At 39.0% G+C, this 15,936-nt stretch overlaps 1 long non-coding RNA gene across 1 annotated transcript; it reads left to right on the top strand.

Annotated features, from left to right (window-relative positions):
* The first annotated feature begins 8,868 nt into the window (after window positions 1-8,868).
* LOC138820538 (uncharacterized) lies at window positions 8,869-15,138 on the top strand. The gene is made up of 3 exons (XR_011369908.1): window positions 8,869-9,350; window positions 12,811-12,984; window positions 13,600-15,138. It is a non-coding gene; the product is annotated as an uncharacterized lncRNA (long non-coding RNA).
* The last annotated feature ends 798 nt before the right edge of the window (window positions 15,139-15,936 follow it).

Below are 15,936 nucleotides of genomic sequence, written 5' to 3'. Positions count from 1 at the left end.
TTGTTCCCTTTATTAATATGTAGTGTCCGTCCTTGTCTTTCTGTACTGATTTTAATGAAAAGTTTATTTTGTCAGATATCAGGATAGCTACACCTGCTTTCTTACTGGGGGCGTTTGATTGGTAGATCCTTTTCCACCCCTTCACTCTGAGTTTGTTTGTATGTTTGGCTGAGAGGTGGGTCTCCTGAAGGCAACAGATGGATGGTTCTTGTTTTCTTATCCAGCCCTCAGTTCGTTTTCTTTTAATTGGCGAATTCAGCCCATTTATATTAAGAGAAAGTATAGAGAGATGCATTGTTGTCCCTGCCATTCCGTTTTCCTAAGTTTTTCTTCTTTCCTTTCCTCCTGTGCTTGCTCAGTTAGACTTTGAGTAACGCCTGTTTGGGGCAGGCCCCAATTCCTGGCTGCTTTCTTCAGGTTGTGCCCCCCCTCTTAGAATTCTTTGTAATGCTGGCTTAATGTTTATGTATTCATTTAGTTTTTCTTTGCTATTAAAAGTTTTCAGTTCTCCATCAAATGTGAATGCTAGCTTTGCAGGGTAGATCAGTCTGGGTTGGCAGTTATGGGCTCTCAGGGCTCGTATGGTGCTTTCCCAGGCTTTTCTTGCATTCATTGTTTGTGTGGAGAGATCTGCAGTAATTCTTATTTTTTTCCCATTGTAGTATAGCTCCTTCTTCATTTTTGCTGCATGCAGGATTGTTTTCTTATTATTCAGATCTATCATTTTTACTATAATGTGTCTAGAAGTGTTTCTCCTGGGGTCTTGCTTGTTGGGTGTTCGATAAGCTTTTGTGATGTAGTTAAGATGGTCGTTTTTGAGGTGGGGAAAATTTTCATTGATTATATTGTTAAACAGGTGTTGCATTCCCTAGCTCTGGAATTACTCACCTTCGTCCACTCCAATTATGCAAAGGTTAAATTTTTTAGCATTATCTGCTTGCTCTTGAATATCCCTTTGGTTTAATTTGAGTGATTTTTCCATATCTGTCACTTTTTGGTCCAGTTGGTGTATTCTGTCTTCTGTATCTGACACTCTACCTTCCATTTCATTCACTCTGTTGACAGTGGCTTCTATTGTGGTTTGCATGGAGGAAATGGATCCCTTTCTGGATTCAATGTTGGTTCTCAGAGTACTGATCTCACCTCTCAATGAGGTATGCATTACCTCTAATTTGGCGTTTATCTCACTTCTTACTGAGGTTTGTGCAGCTTCTATTTTTGCATGCATCTCTTGTTTGATACCCTGTATCTCTTTGGATAGTTCATCCTTGTGCTATTTCAATTTCTGTTCAATTTCTCGCTTTATTTCTTGAGTCATTGCCTCCAGCAACCCTTGGAAGTAGCCTTTGTCTTCCATTTCTGCTTTGCTCCCACTGGGGCTCTCCCCTGTGTGGCTGCTGGCTTTTGAGGTGAGCTTGCTGTCCTGGGTGATAGTAAACCTTGTGATTTTTCTCTGTGATTTTCGCATGGAGGTTCAGGAGACTGCTCTTCAATTTTGTTTTGGTGTGTCTGTCTTTGCTTGGTTGCTGATTCTGTATTGGTAGAGAGAGTCTGTGCCTGATCTGGGTCCTGTTGGGAGCCTATTTCTAGCTGCTATTCTGACTTACTTAGGATTCTCAGCTCTCTGCTGTAGATTGCTGGCAGTTCCCGCCTTTGGAAGGGTTGAGCAGCCTAGACTGCTTGTGTTTGCTCCTACGGGTGCTCTTGTGAAGAACAGATGCTCTGGATGCATTCTCCCAAATGCTGGAGTCTGCTATGGGCTCCTGATGTGTTTTTGTTAATTTGTTTTGGGCTGGTTGTGGGCTTGAACTCTAGGTTTGGGTGCTGTCCCTCAGCTTTTCAGCTCAAGGCTGGCACCCTACCGTTTGAGTCACAGCACCACTTCTGACCCTTTTTGCTTTTGTGATGCTGAGGAATCAGATCCAGGGCCTCATACATCCAAGACTATCACTCTATTGCTGAGCTGCCTTAACAGTCTGAGCTCCTGCTTACTATCAGGTGCTGGCAGCCTGTGTTGCCCAATTCCCAGTCTAGGGTATATGGGTGGAGTTTTGGTGGGGTTTGGGCTTCTCTTGTCCTGGGCCTCCAGGTCTTTTGTTGTCACAGGCGTGCTTCCCGGGGGAGTGTTGTTTCCTGGTTTTCTCCCCTCTGTTGAGGCGTATGCTCAGCTTTTTACTTCAATTGGGAAGAGTTGGTTGTGTTGTTCAGTCGCCGGATCCCCGGGCCTGGTTCCGGCCCCAGCCTGGAGCACGCTTGTTAGGCCTGTGCTGATGTGTATACCACCTAGGTTATGCAGCCTGGAGTGCACTCGTTAGGCCTGTGCTGATGTGTATACCACCTAGGTTATACAGCCTGGGGGACACAGTTCAAATTTCTTCTACTGTTGGTAGTCTTGACCCAGGGGCGCTGTTCCTGGCTTGGGCATTTAAGCTCCCTTCCAGGGGTGCTCTTGCTCTAGCCTGGCCAGCTGAGTGTGCTCCACGGGCTGGTGGAGCTCTCAAACAGTTCCCAGTTTTAGTGGGTCCTGTGGTCCGGGTGCTGGGGTAGGGTGTCTAGGTCAGGTTCTGGGGATTCCCTCCAGCTCTGGTCTCCCTTGAGGGATACACTTCCCCTGTGGGGTACTCACCCTGGAGCTGGTTGTTTCTGTGTGGTGTAGGTCGTCAGTTGTTGCAATCCGGGCTGGGTTGGGCGGTGGTGGCTCTGTGTCATTCTTTTCTGTCTCTGCCTCTGTTGAAGCTGTCGGGTCAAGAGTGTCCATGCTCAGGCAGCTTCTTCTCCGTACCTCTGGGGCCCGAGTGACCCCGCCGGGTCGTTGCGATCGTGATCGGGTGGGCGGGTGGTCTGCAAACAGGACCCTTTGTCGCGCTGCTGGCGCTGAGCGGCTTTGGCGAGATGGAACCTCTCTGCTCGGGTGGAGAGTGCTGGATCGTTGCGATAGCGATCAGGCGGGCTGGGTGGTCTGCCGACAGGTCCTTTTGTCACTCTGCTGATGCCGAGCGGCTTTGGCGGGATGGAGCCTCTCTGCTCGGGTGGAGAGTGAGGGGTGGGGGTAGGATCCTCGTGGAGACTCCTGGCTGGTAGGTTTCTCTGTTCCTGGCGATCTGCTGTTCTGCAAACCAGTACCTGATGTTCTGAAAGCAGCCCCCTGTGTCTCTGCTGTGTCTCTGGGGCTCCCATAGCCCCTGCCGGGCCGGCTGGCCGGCGGCTTGGCGCACTGCCGCGCGGCCAGTAAAGGTTGGTGGAGGGGTCTTCACTTTTCTCTGTTTTGAAATTCTTCTTTTCCTCTCTTTCTTTTTTTGTTATTCTCTGCCTCTGGTTTTTCTCTGAGTGTTTGTCTTTTTGTTGTTGTCGGTCTCTTGGGGAGATTAAGCGTTGGAACTCGAACTCTCTTTTTGGTTGGAGAGAGCTGGGGCGTTTCCCTACTGCCCCGTCGCCATCTGGGTCCCCCCTCAGGAGTACATTTCTTATCAAGCATTGTTGCCTCCTCTTTGTTTCGCCTCCAATCCCTTCCCATACTCCCCTTCCCCCCACCTGATCTACCCCCCACACCACACCAAAGTTGTAAAGTTCGTTTTTCAACATAACTACTTGTACATCTCATTATTGCAATGGGTCCACCTGTATCCCTAGTTAAACAATTTGTTTTTTCCCTTCCCTTCCACAAATACCAACATAAAATACAGTGAAAGCATGGGTTATACGGTGGGGAGGGGACATACAAAGCAACAAAGATATAAACTTATAATATGTTAGAAACAATTGCATGAAAGGAAAAAAAAAAACAAAAAAAACATATGAATATTTATCTTGGGGTTCATTCCCCTAACATCATCTTATCTGACCTTTACTGCTTGACTCAGACATATACTAGTTATTGCAAATAAGGGAAACCATTGAAATAGCACAAAGACATCATTGGACATGAGATAACATGTGTTTCAGAGACAACTTAGTAAAGACAAAATATGGAATTTAAATGACTTATAAAAACATTATCCATGTACATATGGCCATATAAGATGGTGTTAAGTGAAATGAACCCCAAGATAGGGACACAATTTATTGTTTCTTTTTTTTTGCGGGGGGGGGGTCCGGTCGTGGGGCTTGAACTCTGGGCCTGGGTGCTGTCCCTCAGCTCTTCAGCTCAAGGCTAGTGCTCTACCACTTGAGCCACAGTGCCACTTCCAGCTTTTTTCTTTTTGCTTATGTGGTGCTGAGGAATTGAACCCAGGGCCTCTTGCATGCAAGGCAAGCTCTCTACCACTGAGCTACCTTCCCAGCCCCAACTTGTTTCTTTCTTGCTATTGTTTCCTACTCGTGCTGGATTTGAACTGCAACCCTCAGATCTCAGCCTCCTGAGTAGCTAGCATTATAAGTGTGAGCCACTGGCACATGGTTTAAGATCACATTTCTAACAGTGTACACTCAGGATCTGTAATGTGTATCTTCATCTATCTTTATATGAATCCTTGAGTTAAAAATATGGGCTAGAACTTAGACTTCACACTCAAAAAATATTTCTAGTTTAAAAGTTGATACTCCTGGGGTGGGAAGGTGGCTCAGTGGTAGAGCACTTGCCTTGCATGCCTGAGGCCCTGAGTTCGATTCCTCAGCACCACATAAGCAAAAAGAAAAAAGCTGGCAGTGGTGCCGTGGCTCAAGTGGTAGAGTGCTAGCCTTGAGCTGAAGAGCTGAGGGACAGCGCCCAGGCCCAGAGTTCAGGCCCCATGACCGGATCAAAAAAAAAAAAAAAAGTTGATACTCCTGGAAAAATAAAACCTAAGAATATAAAGGAGACTGGAAAGTTGAGTGTGCATCCAGCCTGGGAAGAACAGTCTCTGAGACACTATCTATAATTAACCAACCAAAAACCTGGATTGGAAGGTTGCCTCAAGTGATGGAATACTAGTCATGAGCAAGATTGTTGAATAAGAGCTTGAGGATTTTGCATACAAACATACACATACACACAGAAACACTTCTATGTGCAAACACACATACACAAATGAAACAACTCTCAGAATGTGCAGAAAAGTTAGAAAACAATAGAAAATATGTCCTGAGTAAGACTAGATCAAATGATAATTTTTACTATGAGAAAGTCCTCAAGTGAACTTTCTTCAAAAATGTTTGAGTATATTACATAGGTAGGGACCAGAGATAGTAAGAAAGTCATGTAATCATTATTAAAGGGATCAGATCCAATGAGGAATGAATCAGAGACCCCTGCAGGTGCATCTGAAAATGTTCATATACTGTGTCAAATATTAGAACATCTTTGAAAATAGTACATAAACAGTCTGAGCAGTCAGTCTAGTGAATAATATCATTGGAGAAGTTCAGAATCGCTAGTCTGTATCTAGATTAAATAAACCAACAAACTATGGCAGGACAATGTGATACAAGCCTGGAATTCTAGCACTCAGACTAAGACAGGAGATTAGAGAGTGTAATTACATAGTGATACCTTCCCTGGACCAGGTAGTATAACCAGGTAGTATAATTTTGTCTCAATGAAACATACCAAATAACAAGAAAGGGATTCACAGTTAGAAGTTTGGGATAATTTTGTCATTATGTTTTGAGAAGTCGTTTCCTATTGAAATGTAAGTCATTTATAATCTTCAGTTGTGTTTTTAATACTCTCTTCTTTACAGAATATTTCTAGATGTGAAATGGCTCATGATTTCCCAACCAAAAATTTGAAAAAGTAAGTATCATTCTGTTGGATTCCAAAGAAATCTTGAAGGCTTACAAAAGTTTAAACCTGGAGAAATAGCAAAGTTCATCTAATGTAAGACTTTGTAGAATTGCTAAATTAGAATTTAGATTTAAAATAAATATTTTGGTTTTGTTTGTAATTTCATATTCTATAGAATACTACAAAATTCTTTTTAAGTAGAGGGTTTAATTGACAAATTCACAAATGATTCTGGCATTCTATTTGCCTAAAATATTCTTTCAAGCAAGGTATAATTAGAACTTAGTTAATACATAATTCCATCAGTTCATGTATAAAATGATAACGTGAATAATCTGGACAGAGTTGCCGACAAATGGATGATACCAATTTATAAATTTAGAAAAAGCAACTTTTTGAGGCTTTGGTGTAACATGGTGTGAAGAGAGCAAGTGTGTGACATCTTGGTTCTTCTATCTATTTGTAACACAGGAAGCAATTTCCTTAATTATGTGCCTCTGTATACAATGAGAAAAATGCTAGGGTTGGGGTTTGTTTTTATTTTGTTTTTTGTTTTGTCCTAGGGCTTGAACTCTTGGCCTGGCCATTCTCTCTGAGCCTGTTTTTGCTCAAGGCTCATGCCCCACCACTTCAACCTCAGTGTCACTTGTGTCTGGCTTTTCTTGAGCAGTTTATTGGAGAAAAGAATCTAAGGAAACTTCCTGCCTGGGTGGGCTTTGAACCATAATCTTCCGATCTTAGTCTCTGGAATATCTATAATAGATTAAAAATAAATATAAATATTTGCAAGTGTTCTGATTTCAAGAATACTACTGGGGGGGAAATGTTGCAGCAAAGTTTAGTGTAGTGTTCTTTCCACAAGAGGAAGGGCATCACATTAGCAGAAGTGTAGTATTTTTTCACAATAATGATGAGCTAGTCATATTGTAAGTTTAGGGAATATTAACATGCACATTACAAGTTGGAAACTGTTGGGTTAGGATAACTTTATGACATAAAAGTGTGGGATTGTTGGTCATAGAAATAATAGCTTACTCTGATGAACAAATGTTTACTCTTGAGGAATTAATTATTACAGATATTTTATAGTTTTATCCTCTACCAGAATGTGGCTATTTTTTCTGTTGACTTCTCAATATGTACCACCCCATTGGAATTTGCATCTATTGCAGAATTAAGTAACATGCAAACAGGTACTGTTTTGAATGTCTCTGGTACAGAACGTTCAGAATTTGAAAATGAGTAGTTAGTAGTCATAGGAATTTTGAAGAAAATATGTATTTTGTCCTCTTATTCAGTTTTAAAAGTTAGCAGTTTCCATAGAATTAAACTTTTCTGTTTTACTATGGGACAATACTAAAATTATGTTTTTTTCAATATAATGGCAAGTATATTGTGAAAATATTGTATAACATTCAAGTTGATGACCCTCTGAAAAGAAGGGGTAATGAATTCAAATAGATGCCAAATAGTGTTCATTTTTTAAAAAGTTAATACACATAGAATAATTTTACTATACCAATACAGTGAAATTATATTTTATGTGCTTATTTTTTTATTTAATTTTATTGTCAAGGTGATGTATTGAAGGAGTTGCAGTAACTGTAAGGTAGTAAATACATAACATGTCGAACTTTTTTACCTCCCCCCTTATTTTTCTCACACTTTTCCTTCACTAGAATACCCCTCACAAGTTGTAATGTAAATTTCCAACATATTGTCTTGTGAGTATTGCTATTGCACTGGTTTGCCCTTTGTCTCATCATTTTGTTGTTCCTCTTCCCTTGACAAATTAAGATAAATGTATATACAATACACAGGGTCCTGAAATCAAATACAGCAGGGAATAAAACATAGGGGAAAAACACAAATAAAAAAAAGAAATCACATTGTACATTAAAAACAACAACCACAAAGAAAAACCTCTGTTTCCATATCTAGGAGTTCATTTTGCTCAGCATGATCTTATATGATCATATATACATAGCTATTGAGCCATTCTGCTCATCTGCTAGGACTATGTTAGACATTTCTTACTTATTGCATGAGGGAAACCATGAAATCTGTTTCTTTGTGTCTTGCTTATTTTACTTAGGATTTTTCCAAGTCTTTCCATTTTCTTATGAATTGGAAGCATAGAATTCCACCATATATATATATATATATATATATATATATATATATATATATATATATATATATATATATATACCACATTTTGCTGATTCATTCATCTATTGAGAGGCATATTGGTTTAAAACATGCTTGCATGTAAGTATCAATTAGGGTCATTCAAAAATGACAGATGCCACCAGACATACTAAAATCATGATTTCTAAGTAAGATAGGATTTTATGGTGGTACAAGTGTTGAGATATCTGGATGAGTCTAATTTAGCACTGAATTAGGCAGGAAGATATCCAATATCATATGGGATAAAAATGGTAGTGAGAAGATATTCCCTTGGGAAAGATATAGGAGGCTGCCAGAAGTATGAAGAAATTCAGATAATTTTGAATGATTTAGAATTGCAAGCTATATATGTCTCTTTAAGTGGAAAGGCAAAAGAAGGGGAAGAAAATAAAATAACAGAAAGCAGATAATTGTCCAAACTTACAGTATAAAAAGACATAACCTATAACTTCCACGGTAAAGAAAGAGCAATATAATACATCCCACTTAATTTAGATACATGCAAAATATTTACTTGGCTTTTCCTACTTTAATGCTCCAAAATAAATGAAGACTTATAAGAAAAGCTATGTGATTGTCATTACTTCAACCTGAACACTAATTGTGATGAGCCCTTTTTTCTCAGTATGCTCTTGGAAAATACTCCCTAAATTGATGATGTTGTGGCTGATTAGAGTCAGCGTAATGGGCTTCTGCTTGTATGATAGTCCCAGAATGTTTTAATGCAGTTTTTTCTCAAGGTATCCAACATATTGTCTGATGCTGTACGTTGAACACACCCTCACACCTAAGCACATTATTTGAAATTGTACCTCAGCATTTCTTTGGCACATTCTACTTTGTGCCTTTGTCTTTTTTGCATGTTCCTTTTGATTTCACAGTTGCTCTATTTCCATTTCATCTACTGTGAAGACTCAGGGTCTATGTTGAGGGGGCAGAATGATGCAGGCTCCAGCCTCGGGATTGTCTGAGGACTGTGTTTGGGATTAGGAAAGCTCTTGGAATGCCAGGCTAGAGAGGGAAAACGTTCTCTCTCCCTATCTCCAGACACATGTCACAGATTCCTGAGAGCTGAGGAAGTGGCTCTTCTGCTTGCTTAAGCATAGATGAACAGCTGGACAAGCATTTTCCTGAGATTGAAGAAGTGGTTTGAGCTTGCTCTAAAATAGTTTAGATAATAATATACCTAGACATTGTCTCATAGGTTAAGTAAAAATGTATCTGTGGAAATTTTTTGTGTGAATGTTTTCTAACCACATCTTGGCAAAGATTATGCTTGCTTGTCTTTAAATACCCACTAACAATAAAACACAGCATGCAGTGGCAATTGCTGTTTGCACGCTGCATCCCGTGTCCTGGTGATTTCGTGACCCTTACCCAGGGACCCCGACGCACTAGACGTTGACGATTGGCGCCTGAACAGGGACCCTGCATTGTTGAATTCAGGGATATTCAGGTAAGTACTTTTAATTACAGGGTGATGGGACAAGTTAGGTCTACTCCGTACTTACATATGCTTAAACATTTACTTGCTGCTTATGGTGTAAATATTTCTTCTTCTGACATAGAAATGTGTATTAATGTAGTTAGGGAATGGAATCCTTGGTTCCCCAATGAAGGAACATTATATGTTGATAATTGGAAACGAGTAAAAAATAATGTAGAAAGAGCTGTTTGAGAAGGGGAAAAGATTCCTATTAGATTTTGGTCCATTTGGGTTATTTTACATACCCTTTTTAAAGTCTTGAATGAGGAAAGATTAATAGCGGACTTAAAGAAAGAGGCCACTCCTTCTATTGTAGATTTACAATTGGACTCTGAGGTTAAGGACGCAATAGATAAGGATGCATTGCAATTAACAGAGAAAAAACAAGAGGTAAAAAAGGCTTAAAAGGAACAAACTGAAAGTGTAATAAAATGTCTGAGCAAATGGAATTGATTTTATCAAAATTACAACATATGGAGTTGGAAATTAGCAGAGTGAAAGGAGAACCTGAGAAAGTGAAAGTAAAGCAGCCTTTGGCTCCTCCGCTGGCCGATGCAATCTTTACAGCGTCACTCCCTCACAAAACAGAGGGCTCAGACAGTGAGTTTGATGATGAAATGTTTATTTTTTCTTATCCTGTAATTCGACCACGCCCTATGAATGGTATAGCTCAACCAGCCAGATATAAAGGTGTTGCTGTTGATGATATTGGTAAACTCAAGAAGGCAGTGACGTTGTATGGTCAGCAGTCTCATTATGTTAAGGAATTGCTTAATGGGCTTGCTCAACATTACAATAATTTTGCTCCTGAGGATTGGAAGATGCTTTGTAAAGCCTTGCTTAAGGAACCTGAATACCTACGATGGCAAATGTGGTTTACTGAGTTATGTACAGAAAGGGCTAGACAAAATGCACAGAGCAGTAACCCACGCCTACAGGTCATAACCTTTCCCATGTTTTGTGGAACAGAACTATATGCAGATGCTCATATGCAAGTGAACTCTCCTGAAGAGATCCATGAGCAATTAAGAGACATAGGTAGTGAGGCATGGGAAAGGATTTGACCAGTAGGAGAGCATTATGGCTTTTGAACTAAAGTAATTAAAAAACCTAATGAACCCTATGTTAAATTTTTATTGCGATTGAAATTTACCTTGGAACATACTGTTGTGGGAGAGGCTGCAAGTCAACAACTGCTGCGCATGTTGGCTTATGAGAATGCTAATGAGGACTGTAGACGGGCCCTATTGCCTATTAAAGAATCTGGGGATGTGAATACATATTTGAGGGCCTGCAGAGATATTATATCTGAATCCAGGCGTATGCAGGTGTTTGCTGAAACTATGGCCACTACCTGGCATGCTTTGCAAACAAAACCCTCTAATCTAAAGTGTTTTGGATGTGGTCAAATAAAAAAAAGTTGTAAAAAAGCTACTGGAGTTAACAAGAGAAGACCAAAAATTTACCCTAAATGTTAAAAAGGGGAGCACTGGGCAAGGGAGTATAGATCAAAAATAAACAATAAAAAAATTCCTATAAAAGATGCTTTCCCTTTATATTTAAAGATTTTGGATTAATGATAGCACCTAAAAAATACAAAAGGATATGGTGGTAAAATATTTAGGATATGTTGTTTCTAGACAAACAGTGACACCTCAAAAAATATCTTTATGACGTGATCAATTACACATGTTAAATAATTTTCAAAAGCTATTAGGAGATATTAATTGGATGCGACTGGCCTTAAAAATTTCTACTTATCAGTTACATAATTTGTTTTCTTTGTTACAAGGGGATCCTGATTTACATAGCAAAAAAACTTTAACTAAGGAAGCTAAAAAAAATTACAATTTATAGAACAGAGAATAAAAGAAATGTTTTTACATTGAGTAACGCTAAATCAACCCATAAATTTATATATTTTAGATACATGGAAATACCCAACAGGAATTTTAGGACAAAATGAGCTACCATTACAATGGATTTATACACAGCATAGATTTACAAAAAATAGTATGCCTTATAAACAACAGTTGGCAATTATTATTCAACAGGCCAGGCAACGGGTATTTACCCTATCAGGGTATGATTTAAAATTATTTTTCCTTTGCCAAAAGACCAAGTAGAATATTTGTTAAACATGTCTGAAATGCTACAAATAGCATTAGTAAATTTTACTGGACAATTTTCCTATCATTTCCCCAAGGGTAGATTGTGGGATTGCTTGCATAAACAACAATTTGTCATTATTGATATAATTACCAAGGCCCCTATTCCCACTGCTCTTACCATTTTTACAGATGGCTCCAAAACAAAAAGTGCTTATTGGACAAAAAATAAACATTGGGTACAAACAACTACTTTAACATCAGTTCAACAAAATGAACTTTTTGCTATTATTAAAGTGTTAAAAGATTTTGTGGGAGATATTAATATTGTTAGTGATTCTGCCTATGCTGTAGAAGTTGTGACTAATACAGTCACTTCTGTTACTTATTCATCTAAACCCCAGCTAAACCAATTATTTAAACAATTACAAGCATTACTACAACAACGTAATGCCAAAGTGTTTGTAACTCACTTTAGGGCTCACTCTTCATTACCTGGGTACCTTGTATATGGCAATAATCAGGTTGATAAATTAGTTTTGCTTCTGCTGAACAGGATCATGCTCATTTACATACAAATGCTGGCTATTTACATATGCATTATAAAATACCTTATTCGCAAGCTAAACAAATTATAAAAAGGTGTCCTATTTGCAGATCAATGCATTTAAGAGTTGTACCTGCTGGAGTAAATCCTCGAGGATTACAACCTAATGAGCTCTGGCAAATGGATATAACCCATGTGCAAGCCTTTGGCCGTTTTTCCTTTGTACATGTTATAAATAAATACTTATTCTAAATTTGTTTGGGCTTCTGCCCTTATGGGAGAAACTGTTAACCATGTAATAGAACATTTATTGGAAGCTTTTGCCATTATGGGAGTGCCTGCCAAAATAAAGACTGATAATGGACCAGCCTATAAAAGTGTTAAATTTAAAAGATTTTGTGAACTTTATGATGTGGTACATATTACAGGAATAGAATCTAACCCCCAAGGACAAGCCATTATTAAACGAGTTCATGGCACACTAAAACAACAAATTAAAAAATTAAAAAGGAGGAAAAGGTTGAATAAAAGTATGGATATTTTGTGGTTTTCCATGCAAAATCCTAAAACAATTTTACATCAAGCTCTTTTTGTTCTTAATTTTTTAAACTTACCACAAGGAGATATTTTAACTAGAGCTGAGCGCCATTTTGAACAAATATCAGAAAAACCTTATTTAAATGCTCCCATAAGGATTAAGATTACATTGAACACAAAATGACAACTAGGAACATTATTACATAAGGGGTGAGGATAGGGTTTTGTGTCTACACAGGATGGCAAACAATGCTGGCTTCCTGCAAGATGGATACAGACGTGGCCCAGTGAGGACAGCCCAGTATCCTGCAAGGAATCAGCCACCAGTTGAGAAAGAAGAAAGCCCTGCTGCCCACCTGGGGGCAGGTTAAAACGTTGACTGGAGAAGGACAAAAGATGTTACAAGGCACTGGTAAATCTGTCACACTGGTAAACTTGTCACGGCTGAGAACTTGTTGCTGGCCATGTGTGCCCTGCTTACTGTAAACTCTGTCCATGCTAATGCTAACGTAAGTTATTGGGCCTTTGTTCCTAACCCTCCTTTATTGGGACCTGTTGTTTGGGGAGACATGGAGATAACCGTCTATACTGTTCCTGCTATTTTATCTCCTCCTTGGAATAATTTGACATTTTATAATAAGGATGATGGTAGCTTTTTAAATTTTACTTACTATACTCATTCCTTGCCTGTTTGTTTGGGGCCTCCGCCTTGTTTAGTTATGAATTGGCAACATTGGGTTTTACCTGGGAAATGCACTTCCAATTCTAGAAAACAGCTACAGCGATTAACTACTTGGTCCATTAATAGTAGCTGGGAAAGTGTCACCTTGGATGGTGAGTTATCCTTACCTATGTGCCCTGATTTTACTTATATTGATTTAAAATATAAGCCTTTTGTGTGGCAAGAGTGCAGAGGAACATTTGGAAAAAAGTTCAATAGTTTCATTAATTGGGGACCTTTTGGACAGTTTATTAACACATGTTTAGAATGGAATATTACCAGATGTGATTTATCAAATGTTACTAGGATGCCGGATGCCATTAATTGGAGCTCGATTGATGGCCTGGGGAGATGGAGGCATTACAGATGCTCGATGGGCTTTCATGGCTGCACCCACTGCTGTTCAAACTCATCTTTGGAAGATCGCAGCGGCGCTAAAACCCGTGATGCTATCAAATGGATCGTTTTTCGGGGACGGCGAACTCTGCGTCCACTTATAATTTTACTTTGTATAAATCTTATAATGTAACTGCTTGTGTATCCCTGCCTTATGTATTTTTGATGGGAAACTTTACATTTTATCCTACTATTTCTTGTTTCAATTGTCGCCTGTATTCTTGTGTTAATTCCTCTCTTAATTTTAATGACAGTGATAGTATTATGATTTTACAACAAGGAACTTATATTTGGCTACCTGTTAAATTAGGAAGAGAATGGTCCCCAAATCCTTTGGATAGTGTTGTTATTGAATTTTTTACCAAACTGCTAAAACGTACAAAACGTATGATTGGAGCCATTGTGGCTGTGATTTTAAGCTTAATTGCTATTACCACTGTTGCTGCGGTGTCTGGAATTGCCCTGCACACGTCCTTACAAGCTAAACACTTTGTGGAAGAATGGCACCGGGATTCACATGAATTGTGTGTCTCACAGGTAGAAATTGATGCTTGATTACAAACACAGATTAATGTTGTTAAACAGACAGTGGGATGGTTAGGAAAAAAGTTATTGGTTGTGGAAAAACAGTTATTGTTAAAATGTGATTAAAATTCGACTACCTTTTACATTACTAATGTAAAATATAATAAATCTTTACATGATCGGAATATAATACAACAGTATTTATTTAAAAATTCTACTGCTGCTCAATTGATTGCTCAGTTACAATTTAATGTACATGATATTTTTGGTAAACAATTTACAAAGGTTGATGCTTCTAATATTGCTGATACATTTATTAAACAGTTGGAAGGGTTGGATCTGAAAGGAATACTACAAAGCATTTCACATACTGCTAGTGGTATGGAAATTATGATTGTTATTATTCTGTTTGCGCTTGTGCTGTTATATTTGATTTTTATGAAGCCAATGCAAGCTTCTATGATAACCCTGTGGAAAGCTTTACTTTTAAAACAAAAGAAAAAAGGAGATTGTGAAGACTCAGGGTCTATGTTGAGGGGGCAGAATGATGCAGGCTCCAGCCTCGGGATTGTCTGAGGACTGTGTTTGGGATTAGGAAAGCTCTTGGAATGCCAGGCTAGAGAGGGAAAATGTTCTCTCTCCCTATCTCCAGACACATGTCACAGATTCCTGAGAGCTGAGGAAGTGGCTCTTCTGCTTGCTTAAGCATAGATGAACAGCTGGTCAAGCATTTTCCTGAGATTGGAGAAGTGGTTTGAGCTTGCTCTAAAATAGTTTAGATAATAATGTACCTTGACATTGTCTCATAGGTTAAGTAAAAATGTATCTGTGGAAATTTTTTGTGTGAATGTTTTCTAACCAAATCTTGGCAAAGATTATGCTTGCTTGTCTTTAAATACCCACTAACAATAAAACACAGCATGCAGTGGCAATTGCTGTTTGCACACTGCATCCCCTGTGTCCTGATGATTTCATGACCCTTACCCAGGGACCTCAATGCACTAGACATTGACAATCTACCACTTCTTGTTTGCACACACCCATTCTATGTATGAAGGTACTTTGTCCATGTTAACCAATAGGGTAGTACTCACTCTCGGAGGAGAAAAGTTCCACAGTATAACTCTATGTCCACATTAAAGGGTGTAGAATTTAAAGCGTTTTGAGACAAACATTGATATTTGAATTGGAAGGCTCCTTAGGGATATTTTCTTGGAGCTCATTAGTTTACCCAGGAGAAATATAAATATCCACACACTTTGGAACGAATTAGTACGTAACTGAATTAACACTAGATCCTAGATATTGTGTTATTACAAGTCACCATTGTAGACATTGTGTTATTACAAGTCACCATTGTATTATTGTTACATCAGAATCCTTCCCTACTTGCATATGTGTATCAGAAAATGAAAGAAAGGCATTAAAGCAAAACGTCTTATTTTTTAGGCATTTAATCCTTGTGGGGAGGGTAATGTCTGAACTCTTCCATTCAATAAAAGCTTGAAGTTTATAAGAGCATTTCCTACATACAAGAATTTGTGGCAGGTTGATTGGCAGGGTTATTTCAGCATGGAGATATCCCTAACAAGAATTAGATTTAAGGGGCTGGGAAGGTGGCTCAGTGGTAGAGCACTTGCCTTGCATGCCTGAGGCCCTGGGTTCGATTCCTCAGCACCACATAAGCAAAAAGAAAAAAGCCGGAGTGGCACTGTGGCTCAA

The sequence above is a fragment of the Dipodomys merriami genome, unplaced genomic scaffold (genome assembly GCF_024711535.1).
Source record: "Dipodomys merriami isolate MVZ:Mamm:240054 unplaced genomic scaffold, mDipMer1.0.p SCAF_898, whole genome shotgun sequence".
NCBI lineage: Eukaryota > Metazoa > Chordata > Mammalia > Rodentia > Heteromyidae > Dipodomys > Dipodomys merriami.
This window is presented reverse-complemented; position numbering and strand designations above follow the sequence as displayed.